Source organism: Salvia miltiorrhiza, chromosome 1, assembly GCF_028751815.1.
Source record: "Salvia miltiorrhiza cultivar Shanhuang (shh) chromosome 1, IMPLAD_Smil_shh, whole genome shotgun sequence".
NCBI lineage: Eukaryota > Viridiplantae > Streptophyta > Magnoliopsida > Lamiales > Lamiaceae > Salvia > Salvia miltiorrhiza.
Window position 1 is genome coordinate 2,459,909 of NC_080387.1, and position 5,519 is coordinate 2,465,427.

Sequence of the window (5,519 nt, forward strand, 5' to 3'; positions counted from 1 at the left end):
GTCAATCTTGAAGCTCACCCGTCTATTTATGTAAATCCATTTAAATTAGTTAGAGCTACTAAACTTCACTACAAGCATATGCCATGAAAATTTCAATAATCTACCAAGTTCTCGACCCAAAAAAAAAAGCTTCCCAAATTCCCAAATTCATCACCATTCACCAACAACACAAAAAAATAGTTCAATAAAATTCAAAGTGATTCCAATATAAAATTGCCAGCGACACCAGCAACACATTATAGATCATTGAAGTAAGAAACACATATTTTTAATGAAAGTAACACATTATAGATCATTGAAGTAAGAAACACATATTTTTAATGAAAGTATGCTTTTTGATCCAATCATGTTTATTTGTCATTATTTAGGCTCTCATATGTTTCTCTGTATCATATTTAGGCGAAAATGATGAACATCACACAACCTTAATTCAGCTACTATAGTATAGTGGAGTCAGGGGATTTTTTAGGACAATAACTTATGTTGATTTGGAAATTAGGACAAAAACTTTTGGATTTGTAAAAATAGGACACTAATTTTTTTTTGAGTAAAAATAGGACACTAATTAATAAGTGTTGTAAAAATAGGACATTTCTCGGCCAATAATTGGCCGAAAAATGTCCTGCGGATGCAACACTTATTAATTAGTGTCCTATTTTACTCTTAAAAAAAATTAATGTCCTAATTTTACAAGTCCAAAAGTTATTGTCCTAATTTCCAAATCAATCTAAGTTACTGTCCTAAAAAACCCTCGAACTCTAGTATAGTGCCTGCTTATCAAACAGTATCATATTTCACAAAGCTTCCAGTTTATTTATCACATTTCATGGATATATATAACAAGAGCCAGAAGCTATATACACTTAAACACAATATGTTAGTTACTACTTCATATTACTTACTACTGATCCAAGAGTAGAAACACCATATATTAGTTAGATATATAACCCAGAAGAAGAAATCGATACATAAACAAGTTCCATAGACCAGCATATTTCAAACAAGCCGAATACACTAGCAAATATAATTATTTCAGATAATACAAACTGAAAAGAGACATGGAGAGTCAGAAAAGTTTCTATCATCATGCTAACAAACCTTTAAAGCAGAACAATCAAACCTGTAGCAATTTCTCGAACGTCCAGCAGACAGCAGACAGCAGCTAGGGGACTCCGGCGGGGAGGGGAGGCAGCAGATGCCGGCAGACGTGCGACTCCGGCTGGGGGCGAGGCAGCGGCTGACTTTAGCTTTACAGGAGAGGAGATCTGAAAATATGGAAATTTTAGAGAGAGAGAACTTGTGGCGGGGAGAAGACACTACAAGAAACAGTGAGTTTAACGACCGTAGTTAACGACCAAAATTTTCGGTCTTTAGAAAGGCAGGCGTAACGACCAAAATTTAAATTTTAACGACCGTTTTTTTAATGTTTTTAACTTTTTTTTTTTTTTAAATCTACGACCGAATGAAACGGTCGTTAAAAATTAACGACTGTATCGACGACCGTATTTCGGTCGTAAGACAGTTTTATTAAATTTTGATATAATTTTAATGTAAGGACCATTGTTAACGGTCGTTAATTAATTTTCAGAAATGATATTTTTATTTTTTCGTATATCTTTAACGACCGTTTTGAAAACGGTCGTTGTTTTTTAATTAATTTAATATTATTTAATATTTACGACCGAAATTCGATCTTTAAATTATATTTATAAAAATTAAGTAATTAATAAGTATTTGTAACGACCGAGTTTCGGTCGTTAAAAATAAAAAATTTAAATAATAAAATTAAATTGTTTAACAACCGATTTTCGGTCGTTAATTTGAAACTCGGTCGTTGTGGTTGCGGGTTTAACTTAGGTTTTCTAAATTTTTCCCCCATTTTCTTCTCCACCTTTCCTCCTCCGATTCTCCGCCTCCCGCCGCCGATTTTGCCATTGCCGTCGAGATAGCCGTCGTACCTCCGTTCCTAACGCCGCCGCCTCCGTCCGACGAACGCCCACCTCCATCGACGCCGCCGCCGCTGCTCTAGTCTGACACGACGCCGCTGCTGCTGCTCTCCATCCGACGCGACGCCGCTGTCGCTGCTCTCCGTCCGACGCCGCTGCTCTTCGGTAAGTTAATTATTCATCCTAACCCTAATTATTTTTTATACATTTCACCAATTATTAACCCTAACTCTAATTCCCAGCCCCTGCCCTCGCCGGACCACCCATGGCCTCGCCGGAAAGCTCTTGCCGTTGCTGGAATTAGCAATTGTAGGTTAGTTCGTCTAACTTATATAATGTAAGCTATTAATTTGAATTTAGGTTAATATTAGTATGTTAGTATATGAATTCAGGTTAATTATATGTGAATTAATGAGAAATTTAGTTAGAAATTTATATGCTATATATGTTTGAAATTTATATTAATTATATGAAAACGAATTAATGTGAAATTTAGTTGCTGTGTTGTATGGTATATGTGAATTATATGTGAATTAATGTGAATTTAGTTTGAATGTAATGTGAAATTATATGCTAATTATATATGTTCATTTCTATTAGATTTGTTTAAAGAACAAGAACTTAGTAAAATAATTTCTTTTAGATTTATTTAAGAGAATTTAGGTAAGTACGACTCTATTAGATTTATTTAAAGAACATAGTTAGGTTTTTTTCTAAATATTAGATTTATTTAAATAACTTACTTAGGTTGATTTCTATATATTAGATTTAGTTAAAGAACTTAGTTAGGTTCATTTCTATTTAAAGAACTTAGTTAGGTTCATTTCTATTTAAAGAACTTAGAATGTTTAAATTTATTTTATTCGCTTTATCGCCGGTGGGGGAGAGGCGAAATATATGATTTAGCATGATTAATTGCGTTGAGCATGTTTTAATTATAATTAAGCATGATAGTTTCGCCGGTGGGGGGAGAGGCGATTAAGTATGATTGTGATTAATTGGAGTTTGGGCCGCCGGTGGGGGAGAGGCGGAGGCGGTAGCAATGACTACCGCCCTGATTTTGTTGTTGTGTTGAAATTTCAATCTTCAATCTTCAATCATCCTTCTTGAAATCCTAATCGTCATCATTTTCAAGTCATAATCTTCATATTTCTTTAAGTCAAATCTTCAGTCATCCTTCTTTAATCTTAATCTCCATCCTTATTTGAATCTTAATTTTCACTCTTATCCATAATCTTAATCTCAATCTTAATTTTAATCTTAATTCCCAAGTTTAATTCCTAATCATAATCTTAATCTTCATCTTAATTTCTAATCTTAATCTCCACTCTTATTCATATTCTTAATTTTAAATCTAATGTGTGAACTAATTAAAACATTAATAATATATGAATGCAAGAAATATAAACATGAGTTTAGATAGAGGGTGGATGTATAGGCGATATGCTCAAGGTAGTCTAACAGAAGAGTTCATGGATGGATTGGAAGTATTTATCCATTATGCACTTTCTCGACCGGACTTAATGATTGGAAATAAGATCAAATGCCCGTGCACGAAATGTAAGAACAAAAAATTTGATACTCCAATGACTGTGAGGGTTCACTTGGCAAAGAATGGTTTTATCCCTAGATATCATATATGGACGATGCATGGTGAAGCGTTAGTGCAAGTCCCTGATGTTGCTAGGTGTATTGTAACCATTGAACAAGATATAGAAGTAAATCGTTACGAGACGATGGTGATGGATGTAGCGACAACTCAATTTCACAATGTCGATGATTTAATTGAAGAATCTCCAAACCCAACAGCCTAACATTTATATGATATATTAAAGGCGGCAGATAGAGAGTTGTGGCCTGGTTGTAAAACTCATACCCAATTATCTCTTGTAGCTCGATTGATGAGTTTAAAATCTGATAACAATATGTCAGAGCGATGTTTTGATCAGATTTTGGAGTTGATTAAAGAAATAGTTCCCGATGATAATTTAGTGACTGGAGATTTCTACAGTGCCAAGAAATTGCTTCATGGGATGGGTTTGCCAGTTGAAAAGATTGATTGTTGTCGCAATAATTGTATGCTTTTTTGGGAGATGATGAAAGCTTGAATGAGTGTAAGTTTTGCGATGCAAAACGTTACAAAGAATCTTCTGGTCCTAGTGGTAGTCGCCAACGACGCCTAGTTGCAGTCAGTCAGATGCACTACTTTTCAATCACCCCAAGATTGCAAAGGTTACAGCAGCTGATATGCGATGGCATGCTACATCAGTTAATGATGGTGTGATGAGACACCCAGCAGACTCACCTGCATGGAAATATTTTGACAGTACATTTCCTGATTTTGCGGTTGAAGTCAGAAATGTAAGATTGGGGCTTTATACTGACGGATTTTCGCCATTCAACAATTTTGGAAAGCAATATTCCTCATGCCCAATCCTACTTACCCCATACAATCTTCCTCTTTGGATGTGCATGAGAGAACAATACATATTTTTCATTGCTGTTGTCCCTAGGCCACACAATCCAAAGGATATGATTGATATTTTTCTTCAACCGTTGATTGCTGAGTTAACTCATCTTTGGGAAGTCGGTGTCCAAACGTATGACATATCATTGAAGAATAATTTCCAAATGCGTGCTGCACTTTTGTGGACAATTAGTGACTTTCCCGCCTATTACATGCTTTCTGGTTGGAGTACAGCTGGTAGATTGGCATGTCCACGTTGTTGTGGTGATACAGATTCTTTTCGATTACCTTTGAGTGGTAAACAATCCTGGTTTGATTGTCATAGGAGGTTCTTACCCACTGATCATCCTTTTCGACGCAACAGAAATACGTTTATAAAAAATACTCAAGTAAGAAAAGGTCCTCCACAAACAAAAAATGGGCACCAGGTGTTGGCTGAGATTGAGGGATTGAGGATAAAAAAAAAGTAATAGAATTGACAGTTGAAGAGACTAGATTACGGATATCTAAACGACAAAGAAATTATGAATCAGGTTGGAGGAAAAAAAGTATATTCTTGGATTTGCCGTATTAGAGTTCGTTGCTTATACGTCATAATCTTGATGTCATGCATATTGAAAAGAACGTCTTCAATAATTTGTTCAACACCATTATGAACATTAAAGGCAAAACAAAGGATACGGGCAAATCTCGCGAAGAATTGAATAGGTTTTGTCGCAGACCCCAGTTACAAGCCAATGAACAAACAGGAAAGTACCCCAAAGCATGTTATATGCTTGATAATGATGAAAAAAATAATCTTACTTGTGGATTGAAGGGATTAGATTTCCTGATGGCTATGTATCCTCGTTGGGTAGATGTGTCAACTTGAGTACACTTCAAATGTTTGGTATGAAGAGTCATGACTGTCACGTGATGATGCAACGAGTATTGCCGATCGCATTAAAAGAACTTCTACCATTCAATATGTGGAAAGCAATTACAGATCTTTGTCTCTTTTTCAAAGATTTGACATCACCAAACATTCAAGTTGACAATCTTCTTCAGATGCAAAAAAACACTCATGTCATTCTACGTAAGTTGGAAAGAATCTTCCCTCCTAGTTT